This window comes from Anabrus simplex, chromosome 8, assembly GCF_040414725.1.
Source record: "Anabrus simplex isolate iqAnaSimp1 chromosome 8, ASM4041472v1, whole genome shotgun sequence".
NCBI lineage: Eukaryota > Metazoa > Arthropoda > Insecta > Orthoptera > Tettigoniidae > Anabrus > Anabrus simplex.
Window position 1 is genome coordinate 18,779,672 of NC_090272.1, and position 22,061 is coordinate 18,801,732.

Genomic DNA, 22,061 nt, shown 5'->3' on the forward strand with positions numbered 1-22,061 from the left:
TCTAAAATTCTAAGACAAAATAAACGGGAGTACGTCAATGATCAACTGAAGACGATCTCAAAAATTACAGCATACACGATTTGTACAAGACCTTCGCGAACCAAATTACAAGGTTTTTCCGTGGAAACGTTGCTTTCGGAAACCAGATGGCAAACTGGCTTTAAGAAATAAATAAAAATTGCCAGGAAGTGTCCTGGTATTTTTCACAGCTTTTAAATTGTCCAGAACCTACAGAGAGATTCCCGAAAATACAGCCAGAAATCACACCAGAAAATTCGTCACCACCAACACAAGAAGAAATTTATTCACACATCAAGAAACTTAAAAACAACGAAGCATCAAGGAAGGACGGAATTGCAGCTGAACGTTTGAAACATTTATGCCCAAATTCACGCACAGAAATTACACAAATAATTCAAAACATTTGGCAAACTAAAAAGCTCCCGGATGACCGGAAGATTGCTCTAATCCAAACACTACAGTACATATAAGAGGTGACAAATCAGATGTAAGTAATTATAGAGGGATATTTCACCCACAAAATGTTATCAGCTAGTGTCTTTCATAGAACACAATAGCAATCAGAAGCTAAATTTTCTGAAATCAAGCAGGATTCAGCCCAAGTAGGTCATGGCCCGAACAAATATTTAACCTCAAAACCATACTCAAAATGCCCGGCTCTCAGATAGACACCCCTCATATGCACATTTGTAGATTTCAAAAAGGCTTACGATTCGATCGACAGGCCCTCACTGTTCCAAATTCTAGAAGAGTGAGGACTAGACCCCAAACCTCGAGAACAAACACTGACTGGCACGAAATCTAAAGTGAAATTTATGGGGGAAATCTCAGAACTCTTCGACATTCAAACAGACGTGAGACAAGGTGATGGACTCTCTCCTATTCTGTTCAGTGTCGCTCTAGACAAGGTTATGGAAAATGGAAGAAATGTGAGTTTTGGAGACCTCGCTTCTGACGATACTAACAGAGAATGAGAAGACTGCTCGATATAATCAAAGAAAGTGCAGAAAAAGGTGGGAATACAGATATCAAGAGCCTACCAAGCGAGCGCTGCGCAGCCGCCAACTTATCGTCAGATAGCTCCTCAATTGTAATCACGCAGGCTGAGTGGACCTCGAACCAGCCCTCAGGTCCAGGTAAAAATCCCTGACCTGGCCGGGAATCGAACCCCGTGCCTCTGGGTAAGAGGTAGGTATGCTATCCCTACACCGCGGGGTCGACTCATACTTTAAATACCTCGGAGAATTTATCGAACCGACAGGCCTTGAGAAGATCTCACAACAAACTAGTCTCCAAAAAATTTAAAAAAGCAAAACAATTACAACAACAAATCCATGTCAAGACATACAAAAATTCGGCATTACAACACAGTCATAAAACCAAGAGTCCTTTACACAAGTGGAACACTGGCACTCAGCAGAAAACAAGAACTTGAAGAAATCAAGAAAGAAGAGAGGAAGATACAGCCAAGACGGTTACAGGTTACTCAACAGAAAAGTTCTCTAACATCGAAACTGACATCCGGAAAAGACGAGTGAAATTGACAAAAAGGAGCTAATGCAACGTCACTTAAGAATTCAACACCCTGGCTTAACGAACTTCGAAAGGACCTCAAAAACGCAAACATAAGTTCAATAGACATTCTAGAAAGAGACAGAAAGTAAACAATTGGGAAGGTACATCAGAGCAACCACGACAAAAACAGTACAGAACAAAGAGGTCGAATGCAAGCAAGCCTTCTTTGAAAGAATGAACAAGAAGAAGAAGAAGCCACGGAAGAATTGATTCAGTTATTTGCTTAACGCCCTCCAATACTGGGAGAATTCACTACTACTACTACTACTACTACTACTACTACTACTAATAATAATAATAATAATAATAATAATAATAGAATCTTATATTGCGATAAGGACTGTTGCACGTGTTTTCCAGTAGTAACACAGTTTTCTTCACGTTTAGCTCGGAGCCCGGTGAAAGCTGCTTCAGAAGACATTGTTTACATATGTGTGGTTGAACGGGAAAGTTCTCTAGTACTCCCCGTCATACTCCGTAGGACTCATAAGGTTTAACTATTTCAAAGAAACGTGATGCTCTAGACTACTTTCTTCGACACTTTAGCAGAGGAAGATGATAACAGTTGTCATGAAAGGTAACAATTAGGGATCACAGGGCAAGTTTTAAGAATACTGTAAATATTTTTTTTTTTTTGCTAGGGGCTTTACGTCGCACCGACACAGATAGGTCTTTTGGCGACGATGGGATAGGAAAGGCCTAGGAGTTGGAAGGAAGCGGCCGTGGCCTTGATTAAGGTACAGCCCCAGCATTTGCCTGGTGTGAAAATGGGAAACCACGGAAAACCATCTTCAGGGCTGCCGATAGTGGGATTCGAACCTACTATCTCCCGAATGCAAGCTCACAGCCGCGCGCCTCTACGCGCACGGCCAACTCGCCCGGTAATACTGTAAATAGTAGCAGCAAAACTCTGTACAAATTTGAAAGTCACTGCCCAGATCGGGGATTCTCTTTTCTTCTTTTTTCACTTTGAAACGTGGAAACAAGATTTGTTTCTTTCTTACGGTGGCCTTCTGAAAACGGGAAATGTAAACGAAAACCTACAAGCAATTTTCCAGTCAGAGATGGAATGAATGAAGCTCCCATCTTGCGGCGATGATAGGGATTGTGCCGGCAGCCGAAGGCTGTCGCACTCCTCTGGGGCAATGATTAATGAAATATTTGTAGAGAGTGTTACTGGAATGAAAGATAACAGAGAAAACCGGAGTGCCCGGAGAAAACCCGCCTCGCCTCCGCTTGTCCAGCACGGAACCCAACGGTGAGAGGCCAACGCGCTGCCGCCTGAGCCACAGAGGCTCCTGAAAACGGGAAATAACTGAGATGACCCCACCGAGTACCCCGAACACAAACAGAGTTGCGGCAGTTACCGGTAGATGGCAGCACGGCGAGCTCGTTAAAAACGGAAAGTGTTGCCTTGAGAACAGTTATCCATCTGATGTTGGAGATAGTGACTGGCCCACTTGCGGTACGTCACCACTGTGACGTCACTGGTGGCTAGCGCATGCGCGGACGGTGCGAGCAGGGAGCAGCGCTGAGAGAGAGCTCTCAGTCTTAGCACTCCTGTGGTGGGGAGGTGTATGTCAGTGTGTACAGTGAGTTCAGTGAATTCGAGCGACATTAAAAAGGATACCTACCGTCAACTGCATTTTTACTTTTAGTTCTTCTTAGCGTCAATTTTAAGGTAAGTCTATCAGTTCACGTATTATCCTTATATTCTGGTTTCTTTTGGCGTATTTCCTTAGGGATCCTTCGTGCCTACTGAGCAGGAATTGTTTCTTGACGGAAAGCGGTCAGCAATTGGGGCGGTTTCCTTATTCTCAAGAATAACGGACACACTGTGCGATATCGATTTCGAAATTGCGTCATTGTATTGAATGACTTTTCACATATTTGGAGAGTAACTTTAAATGAAGCAATTCAATATATAAACTAGAAAAATAAGTCGGAGGAAATATATCGTAGAAAATGTACGCTAGTTACGTGGTCCAATGGGAATAAAGAAGGGAAATTTATTCAGTAATTGGTGAAACTGTAATTTTCTTAAGGAGAATTGTGTCGAACTAGCTAACAAAGTTGTTAAAATACGTTACGTGTGCCATTTTAAAATAATAATTGCATCCTTTTTGGTAGGGTTTACCTTCATTTAAATGGAGGTATTGTCCAGTAATAGCCGACAAACTATGACAATTTTGAAAGTGGAAAATGCGATCCATGTCAGAGGAACTGTGATGGTGGAGGGGCTACTGCGAATTGAGCAGCATTGTCATTCAACAGATCGGAACCATCTCGCGAATGCGGCCCGAACCGCGCAGTCACTTCGCTCGATGATGGTGGTCTCTGAGCGAATTTCGACACAGTTAAAGGATGACAGTTTGCCAATTTAAGTGCGGTAACGATAGTTGCTTTTTTTTTTTTTTACCGGGCAAGTTGACCGTGCGGATAGGAGCGTGCAGCTGTGAGGTCGCATACGGGAGATAGTGGGTTCGAACCCCACTGTCGGCAGCCCTGAAGATTTTTTTCCCGTGGTTTCCCATTTTTAGACCAGGCAAATGCTGAGCCTGTACCTTAATTAAGGCCACGGCCGCTTCCTTCACATTCCTAGGCCTTTCCTGTCCCATCGTCGCCATAAGACCTATCTGTGTCGGTGCGACGTAAAACAAATAACAAAAAAGATAGTTTTTTATGGTTTTGATCCAATACTCCACAATAAAAATTTTTCCAAAGGAACAGCATTGCACATTTATTACAAATCAATAGAAGTGTGGCGTGATTATACAATTTATAATCAGTTAGTATGTGACAGCGCGCGCAAGCGGGTGAATCAGTGTATATGATCTTTGTATTCCAGCTTTTTTCACTTTTTCCGTAATCGGAAAACAAAAGCCAACTCGTTTAAAGAAACTGAAAAAGACCTAGCCTAGTAGCATTAAATTTTACAGAAAATTCACGGTTCGATCGAACAGGTAAATGAATAACTAAAGGCGAAAATATAAGGTTCCAAGACATTAAAAACCAAACCTATTAACTCGGAAGACGAAAGTAAAAAGAATTAAGAAATACTGGGCACTACGAAAAGAACAACACACGATCGATTCAACGAGCCCCAAAGAAGGTGAAACCAGCACGTGCTCTGGCGCTAGACAAGCCGGGACGAATTTCCGCTAGTAATTAAAGAAAATAGTCCGCCTCTGTGGTGTAGTGGTTAACGTGATTAGCTGCCACCCCCGGAGGTCCGGGTTCGATTCCCGGCTCTGCCACGAAAATTTGAAAAGTGGTACGAGGGCTGGAACGGGGTCCACTCAGCCTTGGGAGGTCAACTGAGTAGAGGTGGGTTCGATTCCCACCTCAGCCATCCTCGAAGTGGTTTTCCGTGGTTTCCCACTTCTCCTCCAGGCGAATGCCGGGATGGTACCTACCTTAAGGCCACGGCCGCTTCCTTCCCTCTTTCTTGTCTATCCCTTCCAATCTTCCCATCCCCCCACAAGGCCCCTGTTCAGCAAAGCAGGTGAGGCCGCCTGGGCGAGGTACGGGTCATTCTCCCCAGTTGTATCCCCCGACCAAGAGTCTGAAGCTCCAGGACACTGCCCTTGAGGCGGTAGAGGTGGGATCCCTCGCTGAGTCCGAGGGAAAAGCCGAACTTGGAGGGTAAACAGATGATGATGATGATGATGATGATGAATTAAAGAAAATAAAGGAAGGAATTAGCTGATAAGACAACAGAGCTTTTTTTAATAATTCCTATAAGTCCTAGTTAGCCGGAAAAAATGCAAATAAAAATGTAATTAAAATGAAAATCCACAGCCTGTTTCCAGTCATTTGACAGGGTCAGGAATGGAATGAATGAAGCCCCCTTCTAGCGGCGAGGATGGCTGCCCTGGGGCAATGATTAATGAATGATTAATGAAATGAAATGATATTGGAGAGTGTTGCTGGAATGAAATATAACAGAGAAAACCGGAGTACCCGGAGAAACACATGTCCCGCCTCCGCTTTTTCCAGCACAAATCTCACATGGAGTGACCGGGATTTGAACCACGAAACCCACAGGTGAGAGGCCGGCACGGAGGCAATAAAAATGTAATATTTTCTTCAAGAAGTGGAGGGGGCTCCACTGCCCTCCTTCGCCCCCCCCCCCCCCCTAATCGCCGCTGCCAAACTACTCGTGGGGTTGGAACAGCCACATCCGTGAAGAGGGCGGTGCAAGTTATCTCCCGTGGCCGCGATTTATTTGTTATTTCATGAAATACTTGCCAGCGATTCTTTTCTTGTGCTATAAATGTGTATTGTAGTGTGCTAATGACATCACACCGATCAGAGAGTAGTGGCGCAATCCGAATGATTATTAAGAGAAACATTTAGTACGCTTTCTTTTAAGGAGAAAACCACAATTATAAATGAAGGACAACCGCGTCCAACTCTGAATAACTACACAACTTAAGTCGTGTTTTTGTCATTTCAACAGAAATATTTATTAAACAGAACATTGGATTGGTGGATGTGAGATTTTAAGTAAACTTTTCTGTTGACCCTGTTTCTTGGTTTCCCTTGAAAAATGTATTTCGAATGACGGTCTGTTCGCGTTGATATTTCCAATATTTTTCGGTTACATCCCCTAAACCAGGAATCAGGAGTCGCCACTGATACAACAACGCGCAGGAATTCCCCTACGTGACTGTAAAAATAAAGGCTGAGTCCGGTAACCTTGAGCTTCCAGATACCGCAGAGCGCAAGGGCCGCATTACCGCTCTGAGAATGGTGGGCTTCGTAGCTCAGACGGTAGAGCGCTTGGCTCAGTCAGCCTCGTGTTGGTAGATTTACCATCACTCATGCGGGACAACATTCGGGCACCTCTGCGTCTCCGGAAACCGAACTCCCGGGACGTGATCCGCTTTCCACCTCCATTAGTGCTCATCCGGACATTCCTCAGCTTAACCCGGATGTGATCAAGACTGTACCCATGTGAAATAGGGTTCAAACTATCAGAATATTCAATAAATAAATATTGCTCGGGTGGAAATGACGAAATATTACTAAAATACCTCAAGTAAGGTCGATTCTTCGGTACAATGTCGCCGTAAGACAAGTCATTATCATAAGTCTAATTTGATACCCTTACAGGATGAAGTTTAAACATAAATGCTTCCTGTTTTCAGTACATTTTGAAGTATTTTAAGCTCCACATTAAAATCAAGTCAAGTACATACTGGCCTGCGTCCCGTGTCAGCGACATTAACCAACGATGGATGAAATTGCCGACCCTACCCGGGATCCCTGTGAGCACGCTGTTTAGCCATTTTAAGTTGTATAAATGCTAGACAGCACACCGCACTAGTGCTGTCCACCTTTCTCTTGTCCCTAGTTATGGTCGTGACACAGATATCTGACCGCGTTTTCTCTCTTCGCTTTCGACTGGCAACTCTTCGCTTCACAATGAGGTTCACAGTAATGAAACATTTTCCTATAATTTGATCAATTACACTGCTACATTACGTCATAACCGATAGTTACCCTTACCATTTCTCTTGCAGAATCAACACCAGTCGTGATTTTTAAGTTGTGGTTTCCACAATGAGGAATCGAACCCACGCGCCCTTTGTGGCTGAGTTAGGCAGCTACAAACACTGTGTAGTAACCCCCTTTCTCCTCGGTATGTGTACAAGAGACATGAAGTGCAATTATTGCCAGACTTAGCTGATGTCAACACTTAAACGAGGATTTCACGCCTGACTTTCGCCGATTTCGTAGCAGTTTCTTGAAAGCAAAAAATCACAATTTAACTCATGATCAAACAAGTATGCGGAAGCAGCAATAAACTGAAACTTGTCCTTCCCGAAATGGTCACTTCAGTGGATCTAAGACAAGAAAAATGGACAAATTCAAACAAATTCAAAAACATTCATAACAAAGAAAAGATATGCTTCTTTTGTCTTGTCAGTGGCTACTCTTCCTCGCAAAGAAAATCTCTACTCCTCATTCTGAATGGCCTGTGTTCGTGACGTCTGGAAGATTCTCTTCGGATTGCTTTTATTCCTTCTTGTATTTCTCTCTGTGTTGCTTCTCTTTCTTCTTGTATTTGTCAGTGCAATGTTTCTAATTTTTCTCTTGTGCTTGATGTATTTTACTGACCTTTCCTCTCAATTCTTCTAACAAAACCTGAATTTATGCTATCTTTTCCATGCAATATGCAGAACGTCTCTCGTCCACACAATTTACACGGCAGTAGTACAAGGACCGAACAAAACGTGAGACGCCATCTTATTGCCATCCGTTCAAACATTCAATGTTTTTTTTTTTTTTGCTAGGGGCTTTACGTCGCACCGACACAGATAGGTCTTATGGCGACGATGGGGTAGGAAAGGCCTAGGAGTTGGAAGGAAGCGGCCGTGGCCTTAATTAAGGTACAGCCCCAGCATTTGCCTGGTGTGAAAATGGGAAACCACGGAAAACCATCTTCAGGGCTGCCGATAGTGGGATTCGAACCTACTATCTACCGGATGCAAGCTCACAGCCGCGCGCCTCTACGCGCACGGCCAACTCGCCCGGTCAATGTTTCAACGTGAAGCACTAGTACCTGCAAGTATTATCATTACAATGGTTGTGAAACTTTTGTTTAACTCATCTATATCTATAAAATAAGAGTTTTGTCTGTACTTTGCTCAGTATTTGAAAAGAATTGTATTTCTGTATCGGTCATGTCCACAGTAACAAGATAATGGACTTTTTACTTTTCCGTAATTTCTGTCTGTCTGTCTGTATGTATGTATGTATGTATGTATGTATGTATGTACACGCATCACGAGAAAACGGCTGAAGTGAATTTAATAAAAATCAGAATGTAAAGTCGGGTGATGAACCGCTACACTCTAGGCTATACATTATTTTATTCACGCTGAATGAAATGGTAGTTTACGGGAAGGCCTAAAATTTAATTCTCAAATATTTGTGTTATTAGCGGTCGTATCTTAATGGAAATCGGTATACAAAGACGGAGAATAAGTCGCTACAATCTAGGCTATAAATAATTGTATTCACGGGGAGAAAAATTGTAGTTTAGAGGAAGGTCTAAAATTTAATTCTCACATATTTATGTAATTAGTAGTCGTATCTTAATGAACATTGGTATGCAGAGTCGGGGAATAAGTCGCTATAATCTAGGTCATCAATTATTTTATTCACGCTGAGTGAAATGGTAGTTTAGGGGAAGGCCTAAAATGTAATTCTCAAATATTTGTTATTAGTGGTCGTATCGATAAATACTACATAATTAACACAACTTTAGTTATGTAGTAAGTTACTAGTAGTTACGTAGTATGTTATTACATTTCCGATCAATTATGTCTTATACATTATTACCGTACCGCCTATAATCACAGAGATATTCATGAATTTGGATTTTTGTTACTGAGTCCATATCAGCGCTGAATCACGAGAAAATGGGTAAACAGAATTTAATGAAACTTGGTGTGTAAAGTCTGAGAATAAGGAACTACAGTCTACGATATAAATATTTTTATAAGACGCCCTAATATTATAAAGCCGAAAAAAAACTAATGTGAAGGCCTACAGTATAGAAAGCTCATAAAATTAATCAACAATAACATTACATTGACCATTGTTTGTTGCGATGTGCTTTGTGTCTTCTGTTTCCACTCATCTCCGATAGATAGGATTACTGCTGCGTACCGAGTATTTTTTTTAAATTTGCTTTACGTCGCACCTACACAGGTAGGTCTTATGGCGACGATGCGATAGGAAAGGGCTAGGGGTGTGAAGTAAGGGGCCTTTCCCTTAATTAATTACCTTGTGGAAAACCACCGAATACCAACTTCAGGGCAGCCGGCAGTGGGGTTCGAATCCACTATCTCCCGAATGCAAGCTCACAGCTGCGCGGCTCTAACCACACGGCCAACTCGCCCGGTCGTACAGAGTGTAACAGCCTGTATGAATATTGGCGGGAAGTGGCTGGGAGTTAGATAACATTCTTCTTTAGCATGCCATTCCTCTGGTTCATAAATTTTCTGACACTACTGGTACGTAACACACTGGTTCATCATAGCATTCGAGCTGTTCAATCCCTACTCTGAGGCACTGATTGGAATGAGCAGTGTGCAAATTTAACGAAATAAGGTCAGAGGAGTGTTCCCGGCAGTCTGCGACCTGGTCATTCCAGCTCTGGAACTTTGGACTGTTAGATCGGCACCGTAGTACTGTTCGTTGAAAGTGTGCGGTTTTTCATTTGATCGAGTATTTTATATGATAACATTGCTTTCAATCGCTACATTCCTACTGACGTTTTTGTAATGACCTATGTTGAAATCAGTTACGAAAACCACAAAGTCAGTCTTTTTGAGAATCCCGTAGCGAAGCACGGGTACATCAGCTAGTGTCAGAATAAGTTTGACGTTCAAGATGCCGTATCTGCACCAAGTTGTACATCATAAAGTACCGAATAACCCTCCCATACATTATTAGTGCCATATTCGAAATGCATTCACCGTTTTCGTACATTAAAATCTTCTAGATTTTATTATATGCATTTACATTAATCGCCCCACTTTACCATCCACACATCTCTCTTGGAGTCTCGCTGTCGTCATTTTTCGCCACTGCAGAACTCAGTCGTATGTTCTCGGAGGGTGTGAAGTGACACGTAAACTAGATTATTGCAGGTTTATACAATAAAGGAAGTCATGACCTCTGTTTATTCTTTATTCGATGAATTACGGATAATATTGTACAGCAATTGGCATTACAATAGAATATAAAGAAAGATTTATTTTTCAAACCGTAAAGACAGACCTGCTTATTATTCATTAAAATACGGAACTGGAGGGCGAGAATTGATCTGACCACTAACTTAGTCATAGTTATCAGAATTACATTAACTTATTCATAAATTACACATGTAATCGTTAACCCGAAGTCGATACTGCATTACTCTTTCTGTTGACGCATTGCAGTGAACTTTTCTACCATTCTTTCATAATAATAATAAGTTCTCTTTTAGAAAATAAAATAAACATTCTTTAAAATAACTGTATTCAGAAATAAACTCCCTTTAACTTGAGTACGGATTCAAAACATAAACAATAAAATGACGCATCCTTCTTCTTAAATAAGAGTCAAGCTACTACCATATGTCACGTACAACATGGGAGAAAATGTAACCTGGAATAAAGGGTCAACATAATAGATATACATGAAATAGGTAAACTCGGACCACATTATATTTTGACTCAACTTCGGGTAGATGAGATCACTATACCATGAATAATGCGTAAAGCACAGTTTGATTATATTGATGTTAGATTACTAAAGAAAATATTTATTCTTAACACGTGATAATATATAATTTATTGTAGATGATCCTATCGCTTTATTTCATCACGGGTATGTTACTATATATACCTCTACATTGTCCTGTTTATATGCTCTGCATTTATAACCTCATGACTGATACATGACTCATGGCATCCTTCCTCGCGAATTCATATTCTGGTGGCATATTTAAATTGGGATATATTTCCAGGTATTATTCATCCGACACACTAATATCGCATTCGAATACATGACGTAGATCCTTGAACATCACGTAGATTACCCACAGGGCTTCTCCATATTCTTCCAATATTTATATGCATTCCCTTTCTCTGGCGTTCGCGTAAAAGAAAGTTTTCTGTATGACAAAGGGTCCCAAATGTAATTCATAATAATCTTGAATTTTTCATCTGACGACCTCTCAGCAGAATAATAATTCCCAAATTGAACTTGTTTATTCTCTTTACTCCTTCCCAGTTAATAGCCTATTCTATAATTTTAACACATTTAATGAAATAAAATAGAAATTGTTTTTACATGAAAGGATTTTAGAAGATTTTCTTTCGCTTCCGAATATGGACTGGGTTATATTTTCCTCTCACTAGGGGTCATTCATCTTTACCTGCAGTCACCTCCTTATTTTACCAAGTCATCTTAGTTATCACATATGGCATTCCTCGTCTGTAAAACGGTAACCTGAAACTTGATGCCTTGCTTTCACCTTGCTTAATTAATTCTCCAAGCTCTCCATAGTTTTCTTTCTGACTGACTTCTGTGCACTCAGCTACAAGGTTGGCACATTCTTATTTTATAGTTCATATTATGACGTGTCCACTACGACAAATCTCTGTGTTAAGTAAACATGACCCCTTCAGACACACAGTTGCTACTTTAAACATGTCTAGATGAAACTAATGTTAAAATCATAATCTCAAAGGTACAGCACTCTTTGTATATTAGCCTTTTGATAGTTTATATCTGTTTAACCAAAAACTACAAATCTAACCACAACGAAAAGTCTGATAAATTTGTTTTAACTATGGATTTCTTGAAGGAAGAATTGCAGTTCTGTAAGAAACAGGACGTGTTCTTAACGGTCGATTAACCTACTGAAAAGACAATATGCCAACAAGTACATAGAAAAAGTGCTTTTATGTATGGTACTTTATGTTCTTGAAGCCCATTGTACAAACTCTCTCTCGGTTCGGCAATGTACAAATTGTAAAAGTACATTAAATACAGCATTTGGTTCAAATATGAAAGAAACTTTCATTCATACTTTTTAAAATAAAGCACGTGGGTAAATCACGTCGTAATGTGGGTTAGAAAGTTTTGAAATGTGATTATAGAGAAAGAGTAAGAAATGAGGGGGTGGTACTTCATGATGATGATGATACAGAAGATTGTCTACTACAGAGAATCATGGAGGGAAAAGTTGAAGGAAAAATACGGACAGGAAGAAGAAAGTTTGGAATGCTGATAGATGTGAAGAGAGGAAGAATTTACAAGCAAATGAAGGAAGATGCTAAGGACAGTGAGAAATGGAGGACATCCAGTCTAAGAACAGATTTACTGAAAGAAGAAGAATGTGGGTTGCTCCAGTCACAAGGTACAGTGCACGCAGAAACCGAGAGTGTGTGCTGATAGAAACTCGTTCCATAGGATATCAGGGTTACCGTCTCACTTTCTAACCACAGGTATTGCCACCTCGTTCTAGTGGTAGTGTGCGAAACATAACATGTTTTCCTACGTACGTGTGTCTAAGCCTTTTCAGATACTATTTGTAACGTTATTTTATTTTGAAATCAGGTCAAACCCGATGAAATTAATGTATCAAACCACATCATTAAGATGAAGGACGCATTCCGAAACACGGAATTTTGGTACATTTAATGCGTTCAGCTGCCCTTGACATTTTGGCTCGAAGGTTGTCTGTCTGGATTAAGGCTCGGTCCTCTGCAAGGCCCTACACCGTTGGCAGTAGCGTGTGACTGGGGAAGAGCTGTCCATGCGCGTATCGCCATGTTGCGGGCACTCCACAGCTCGCCGAGGAGATTGTAGTATGGAATTCATGCATTAACTTCAATTACGCACAAATGCAAACACCTGTAGACAGGTTAATTTTATCCCTGCGATACAGGATAACACGGTAAGAAAAGATGTTCATTAGATACATCCAAAATAAAATGTTAAAAAAGGTCCCGCTTTAGAAAACAGAAGATCCATACCGGTACGGAAATTGCATTCCAAACATCAGGGAAATTTAGCTACTCCCAGGTCCTAATTCATTAATAATAAATGGCACAGCCTACACCGACTAACGTGAATACACGCAATAAATATACAAGAATCAAGACGGTGATAACACGGAAATGATACTTATGCGTACAAACTGAACACATTTGCATTGTTATTGAACAAATCTCCACAAATCATTTGGATAGCTAGCCTATAAATAACAGATGCAATAAAACAACATCTAAAAAACTGGATAAGAAGACTTCAAAATACACTACTAATGATAGTAAATATATACCTACGTAGATAAACACATGTCTTAAATTTAGAGAACATACTCCAAAAACATTGCATACCAGTACATTGAATTAATAATCTTCAAGAAAGAATATGTAGCTCACATTAGGCCTACGATAATGACCATGTTTTTAACTGATTTGTTTGCATATTCGGAACAGACACATGCAATTAAATCCTAGACTCGGCAGTTTAGCTCTCATGAAAATACCAAGACATTTTCAAATCAAAGCAGTTTACAACTTCAGTATGATTTACAGATCACGAGGAGAAAAACAATCTTTTACCTGTGACATAGGAGACTGGAGTACATCAATAATCCGTCAATTCTTTCAATATTTACAGTATTAACAACGGTTGTATCAAAAGCAAGAATCTGTGATATTGTTAAAAAGAAAACCTGTGAAAAAGAATGTTTTCTATGAAAGTTACATGGCAGATCTTTTCTTTCTGATGAGTAATCACAGCAAGTTGTTATTCAGTACTATGAACAGATTGTTTTTGGAGTATGTTCTCTAAATTTAAGACATGTGTTTATCTACGTAGGTATATATTTACTATCATTAGTAGTGTATTTTGAAGTCTTCTTATCCAGTTTTTTAGATGTTGTTTTATTGTTGAAAAGGTACATGACTGCAGAAATCTGTAAATTAAAAAAATTAAAAAAGGCTATGTCCAGTGTTCACCACAAGTAACTTTACTAATTCCCATCTGAATGAATTCTTTTATTTTTTATTATTTCCAGGATATGAAATAGTATATCAGGATGAGTATACCTTCAGTTATGATTTCTATATGGTTTGGAAAATAGCTATCTAAAATCTACTGAGATATACTGAGATTTTCATATGTTTTGTGGGGCTTTCTGCACTAAAATAATTGTGCTCAGATGAAATGCACTGCGTAACAGCACTGACTGAACTGCTACATGGACTGGCATCTATGGTGTTATTCTGTTGATTTGTCCCTCCAAAATCTAACTTCCTTTTTAAAATCCTATGGGGAGCCTTGTCAGTCTGAAAAAATAAAAATATATAGGCCTATTGGGTCTACCATAAGCAAAGCCCTATCATTGATTTAAAAAAATAAAAAATGAAGTAATACAATATCTGATCCAAATTACTTGGATACAGGTACCTTTTTTAGATGATCTGGAAAGTCAAACAGTGTTGGCACTTTCAGAATTTTGTTCCCTTCAGATTGCCAGAAACTTGCTTCTGTGAAGTGAGTTGAACATAGTATGTGGGAATAAGTTGGAACAAACTTGTCTCTTTTTACAGCAACAAGCCACTTCGACAGAAGTTCAGGCTTATTCAATGGAAACCTGTAAGCAATATGTCTAAAAACATTAGCCATGTGTTTGAAATCAAAGAAATGTATATATTTCTATCTCCTCCTCTTTTTCTCAACCATTCCTGGTACAATGACAGAACATTCTCCCATTGATTTATCACAAAATATTTTTCTGCTTCCTAAATAGAACCTCATGTGATATATTTTAGAACAGAGTGGTGGAGCCAGCAATCATTCACATTTCACTAAATTATTTTACATTTTGAAAATATTCTTCCTGAAATAAAACACTGAAATAAAACTCATTACACTAGTGCTACTCTACCTCATAATTCTAAATGTATCTAACAATGAAAAGAATACCTTAGTTTCAGTTTCTCTGAATTAAGTATATTTTTACCAGTTGGTTAAATTTAAGACAGGAAAAATATATCATTTAGGATGCAAAATTCCCTCTCTTACAATTCACATCTTGAATACCAATATTAGGCCTACTGATTTTATGAACTCAAACTGAAAGGAGATTTTCTGAGCACAAATTAAAATTGAAAATGTGTTCTAACTTTTCTATTACAGGAACATTATGATTCACATAAGGAAGAAGATAAAGGAGCTTGAATATTAAGCACATATGAATATAACAGTTAAACAGGTAGATTGATTAGTGTTTTCTAGTGCAAAGTAGGAGTCAGGCTAGTCAAACTTCTCTGGAACGGCATATTTAACAATTATTTTATTATAAAGGAGATTTGAAAACATGGATAATGGTATCAGTAAAGCATTTTTTTCTGATAATTGTTAATAATTTGAAGTCATAATTTGACCTAAAAATAGATGGGTTTACCAAGCTTTATCAATCATATTTTTCGGATTCTAGGCCCGTGTTTATCGAAATTTTAATACGGGTACACAGTCTGTAAGAACAAAATGTGCGCTTTTTCTGAATAGCTGATTAGTTCTTAAGAATTGTCCCTAACGAAATGAAAAACGCCAAGAAGAAGAAGCCTAAATATTGAGAATGCCACGTCCATACATCACTGAATCCACCAATCTGTATCCCATTCTCGATTATGGTAATTTTATAACATTTCAATTTCTACTCACTTGTGAAAAGAAATACCAGATCCTTCCTGATACCGACTGTGCAATTGAAAGCTGCACAAGAGGTCACCATCATGAATAGTTCTCCACTCCGCACTTACGGCTCAACTTAGGCCTACTCTCCTTTAATATCGCCGATCAATGTAAGCTCGCACTTATCACTAAAATAGTTGCCAATACTATAAATTATCACTTTATCGCATAACACAATCACATATCCGCTAACCGATAGGAATCACCATGAAAAAACACAAGAAACTGTAAACATCACCACGTGAAGTTCCCGCAACATGGCGATGCGCGAAGATATTCAATTTTCCGCATAGCACCAGCGCGCTCTGTGAGTCTAGATAAATAATATTAAAGTCTTTGGTCCTCTGCAGCGAGGACGCCAAGCACCCACGGGTGGCCCAGATTGGTTGCGCAGTAGATGTTAGTTTTCCCTCGTCCTGCTCATGACGTCATCACAGGAGCACCGTGACTGTGTAGCATACAACCGCACGTGTATCTCATTTCGTTGTTTATATATGTCTGCCTTATAAAGAAAAGATTTCCACGTAATAACTATACGTAATTTCTTTCCGCATATTGCTGTTGGTTTATATAGTGGCCTACTGTATTTTGCGTAGAGTGTGTGTGTCGTAGTTCGTTTCTGTGAGATCTCTGTTAAGTTGCTGTGTTTCGTGCAGTGAGGTGCACTTATTTTCTTTTCGTTAGTTGCGTGAACAGTGTAATAGTAGCTGGAGTGAAATTTGTGTGTTCATAGTACAGTAACATTGCGATAGAAAACTGTGCCGTTAATGATTCACCGACCGAGCTCGATAGCTGCAGTCGCTTAAGTGCGGCCAGTATCCAGTATTCGGGAGATAGTGGGTTCGAACCCTACTGCCGGCAGCCCTGAAGATGGTTTTCCGTGGTTTCCCTTTTTCACACCAGGCAAATGCTGGGGCTGTACCTTAATTAATGCCACGGACGCTTCCTTCCCATTCCTAGGCCTTTCCTGTCCCATCGTCGCCATAAGACTTATCTGTGTCGGTGCGACGTAAATAAATAGAAAAAAAAAGATTCACCGCAATCTACAGCAACACCTGATTGTTCAGCGGAGGGATTTCGGTACGGTACCTCGCCGGCTACATCGCCGACCGTGAAAGAAAATACGACAGGTCAATGCGAAGTTCCACTGGGGAAATGCTTTCCATTTCTTCTGGTACAGCCCCTGTGGGATGGATAGAAATGTTATCTCGGGGAGGTCTACTCGTTCCATCGTTAGAATGGTAAACCAAATAAAGGAATTTGCGTTCATTTTCAGGGACACTCACGGACGAGCTGAACTGTGACGCATACCTAATATTACACGCAAAGTGTGTCAAATAATTAGCAGTAAAGTCCCCGCTGTACCACCAGAAATATTAAAAATGTCTGTTAGAACGAGAATATTTATACGCATACAACAAATGAACATTCGGACAAGAACTGAAAAATCCATAGCAGCTCATCGGCGAAAGGCACGACAGTGGATTTCATCTTCAAAAGCAACCACGTCATGACATCCAATCTCACAGGTAGGACTGTGTTCTAATGAAGTGTTTTTCCTATTCTTTCTTATTGTTTAATTTTTTAAAAGTAGAGTATCTATGCGGAGCCTCCGTGGCTCAGACGGCAGCGCGTCGGCTTCTCACCACTGGATACCGTGGTTCCAATCCCGGTCACTCCATGTGATATTTGTGCTGGTCAAAGTGGAGGTTTTTCTCCGGGTATTCCGGTTTTTCCTGTCATCTTTCATTCCAGCAACACTCTCCATTATCATTTCATAGCATTTATCAGCCATTAATAAATCACTTTGGGAGTGGCGACCCCATTGTAATAATAGCCTATATATGGTTCATTCATTACATCCCTGACCCGATCAAAGACTGGAAAACAGGTTGTAGGTTTTTCAGGACTATCTGTGCATGGTTTCGAATATGAACTTACTTCTACTGCTGTTATAATATGTGTTAAGCTTTAAACTCGATACCTGCCGAAGTGAGTCAGTATATCGTATGTTAACATACGGTAGTTCCATAACGGAATTTCTGCTGTAAAGATTTAATATGACAAAGATTTCATATCTCTTAAGTATTTATGTTTACAGATTTGAAAGCGCGCAACCTTCCTCAAAATAATAGAGGAACTTGGAAATGTTAATAAATTTCAAGCGTTGGTCAGTGTGCCGTCACGTTACATTTACGCCTTATTCGTAATTGAAATAATGAAAAGTTACTATGCTGTACTCTTTTTCAATCTTATAACAGCAGTAATCTTTATGTCTGGTCTGCAATTAGTTCTGAGAAACTGTAATGTTTGCTGATATTATGAGATTCCTACTAATTTGCGCGCTCTGCGCTCGGCTGCTTTGCTCCTACTGTGACGTCATTTCGTTAACCAATAGCAGCTCGGCTCGCGTTGGGCCCAACCTTTAGTAGTGTTGAAGAACCTTGCCAAGCACCGAGATTTCAAAACCAAATGTAATACGGAGGGACTCAATATCTCTCACTAACTGACTACAAGTACAGACTATTTTCTATCACGTTTCACTGGTGGAGATTATTACCGCATTTCCCACCACGTCTTGATATTTCATTAAGGAGACTTTGATGTGCGTAAACACGGAAGTCTGGTGTTTTCACCACAGAGTGAACATCTCTGTGTAATTCATCCGACAGACAATGTACTCGGATTTCATAACCGGATGCCAAGAAACAGCTTGTCTGCTGCTAATCTCTTTCGTCGTTTGTATAAGGCATAAATTAAGACAATTTTCTAGTCAATTTCTGTGTATCACACGGCATTCAAGAATACAGTCTGTTTCCACGTGTAGTGAATGGGACTATCCCAGAGTGGGGAGTTTTAATCACATATTTCTCAGCAAATCATACCGTTGTACGAATAACAAGGCCAACAGTTGAACAAGGCCATTCGAAAATATAAATAAATAAATAAATAAATAAATAAATAAATAAATAAATAAATAAATAAATAAATAAATAAAATTGTCGCTCAACTTACACAGTAGCATTTTACCCTTCTTATTCGAGGACCTCGATTTCGATTCTCCGGTAGTCGATGCGGGTTCATCGGAACTCCGTTAGATCAGGTAATGAGTTGAGAGGGAGCAAGTATTATCGTGAAAGATATGACCGAGAATTCCTACCTTCGATTGATATCAGCAAATTACAGTACTCAGGAACCACTGATTTCTTAGAATCCTTGGAGACTTTAATAAGTGACGAACCTCATACGCGGTAGTTAATTTCAATAACGAAATATAATCCGTTGGAGGCTGATGATATACTAGGGAGTGTATCTGGTAGTAATTGTAATCAATGTTGAGGGCAATTACATAAAATCAGAAGCATAATGGCTCATATGTAAAGGAGAAACAACGGTTCTTTGGATGGAGCTTATTTTTAGCCTTTATATAGCTCTTGCAATTGCATGTTTGTATAAATATAACTAAAGAGATAGATAGATAGATAGATAGATAGATAGATAGATAGATAGATAGATAGATAGATAGATAGATAGATAGAAAGATAGAAAGATAACTATCTACGGATCACGCCGTGGAGTTCACAGAACTAATGAGAAGTCTCTTGGTCAGGAAATTGTTCTCGCAGCTCAGACTCCACAAATTTCAGAATGAGATCTTCAAAATTGTTGGACCCTAAACTCTATCCCATACGCTGAATACTATATTTCTATCTTAATTTAAATGTATACTTTAGTAAGAGATATGTTACGTGTTTCACGCCTTGTTTAGCCGGTCAGACGCTTATTCACATCGCACATAGAGGCGGCTCACGTACGACACATCGGAAGTGCCTGACAGGAAGTGCAAATCGCTGTCTGTTCGTTTAACCTCCACCTTGTAGAGGCCCCGTCACTCATTTGAACTTCCTCAAGCATGGGACAGTAATATTGAATACGAAGCATGTTATACGTGACTAAGAAACATGTGGACAGCGTGGTGATTGTTACCATAAACTACTAAAGTAGTCTCCAAAAGGGGGACAGTAAAGTCGGAGAGTGTTCCTCTTCTTTCATTATAAAAAAGAAAGTATAGGCGTGTTCAACATGTATTTGTAGATGTCGAAGAAATAATTTGATTCAGTTTCTCAAGTGAGCCACTGATTTGGCCGACACTTGCTATTGTAATGTGTCAAGTATCTCACTTTGACTCCCCGGCCAGTTGCTCAGTAGGTTGGTATTCATCTTCCCACTAACTGAAAGTTGTGGTAGTTTCCGGAAGGCTGGGCTCACTGAGATTAACGATGTTTCACTTGTTCGGAAGCCTCACACGCTCATTTAGTGGAGAAAGGAAAGGGAAATTAACACTCAGATGTAAACAGCGACCAGAAGTGTAATTCACACCAGACGAGAGCGTTTATATAAAGAGAGATATTTATTTATTTATTTATTTATTTATTTATTTATTTATTTATTTATTTATTTATTTATTTATCGCTGTTAGCTGGTTCATATTTAGTTCAAAATAATATAAGTTATATGGACTCTCTGATAAGGGTGTAACCACGTGTAAAACTCGGAATTCAGTACATGTGAACAGGAAAAGGAACGGGATACAGAAGAAAATAAATAATTTCAATATTTGGAAGCACATTTGTTGGAAAAAGAAGTAAGAAATATTTAAAGACTTGAAATGTAATTTGTGTACATTTTCCCGTACATTGAGAGAAATTAAATGAAAATGTGGAAATGCCAGTGCAGGCAGTTCAAAGAAGCCAAGGGCAAGACGTTTTGCCTGTGTGAACTGCTAACAAACGGTAACAGTTAAAATGAACATTTTGAATAGTTCTAAGCACATAATATGTATGGAGAGCAGCCAGCAGTCATATGAAATACATGTTTAAGCCTAGGAGTACTTTGTATTCACCACCTGCTGTTTCTTTTCCTATTTCTCTTAGCATTTAAAATATAAAAAAAATATTGTAAAGTTTATTTATTGTTACTGACTAAGAATGAAGCCGAGGGGTGTAGTTGGTTTGCTAATTGAAGCCAGTATACAGGCATTCAAACACGAGTGCGCATGAAGTACTCCCTCGTCGGTATTCCTTATTTTGTAATGCCAGTCTTACTTACGGTAATGTTTAGGTAGTTTCTTTGTTGTGGAACTGAGCAGCCAAGAGCATTCGCAATGAGTAACTTGCGCTCGTGCGATGTTGAAATATTCTCCAGATAGCTAATTCGTTTGAAGATTATGACAGTTGTGTTACTGTAAGTGAGGATATCAATTGCGTGAACGATGATAGAAGTTATTCCTACTCGGATAATGAAGATCCGTTCTACAGACAGTGACATTTCTAGGCTCAGGAATGTGACAAAAGAAGCAGCTCCGCGAGTGGAACATTGAACAATAGCTGTTCGTTAACGTGACCAAGGATATAAACTCGCGATCGCCACAAGTGGGCGATCCCACACGGCAGCAGCAGTGCCCGAGGAGCCTTGCGAAACCAAGACTGTGGAAAGTAGCATGCTGCAAGAGACCTTCAAGTAAGTCGTCACGGCAAACAGTCTTTGGAAATGTCAACAGATTCCTCTCTCTGTAGCATAGCATTACACCACACTCTCAGCTTCTCATAGTAAACCAAGCTCCTAACGAAGTTACAAAGACAAAGGGGTCTTTAAATGATAATACTTAGTTAAAACAGAAGCACTTTATAACTATTATAATCGTTGGCAGATCTCGAACGAAGATGATCTGAAAAAAAAATCCTCAGCAAAATATTCGGACCAAAGTGCGAAAATGGAATTTGCAAGAAAAATAAATCACATGAAATTTATCAAGTTACAGATCCAATCGGGAAACGACGATACAGTGGCTCAATTTTAAACTTGCTTTATCAATGAAACATCAGCGAAGACCTAAATGAAGAACAATTCGATATAGAATAAAATTCAGAATCTTAATTCACACACATAAATTTTCTATAAAGCCCCCCCCCCCCCCCCCCCCGAGACTAAATGCTGGATGGACTGAACAAGGTACAGCGAGAGGATGAAGAGGACTTCAACCGTGCTCTTTAGTTGGGCGTAAGAAGAACGTTATTGGTGTTCGGTGACGGCAAGCCGCTAGAATTTTGTCCCTCATTAGTTTCTTGCGTGGCAGTAAACTTCGGGACCTGACTGAGCTCTGCGCTCTGGCGGGTACTGTACCC

The 22,061-nt window shown here is 39.7% G+C and overlaps 1 protein-coding gene across 2 annotated transcripts in view; it reads left to right on the forward strand.

The window, feature by feature from the left end:
- Positions 1 to 3,153: 3,153 nt before the first annotated feature.
- exp (expansion) overlaps positions 3,154 to 22,061 on the forward strand; it is a 374,884-nt gene continuing 355,976 nt past the window's right edge. For both annotated transcript variants that reach the window (XM_067152795.2, XM_067152794.2), the window contains exon 1: positions 3,154 to 3,277. The gene's annotated coding sequence lies outside the window, so the exon portion shown is untranslated. The remainder of the gene's footprint in view (positions 3,278 to 22,061) is intronic.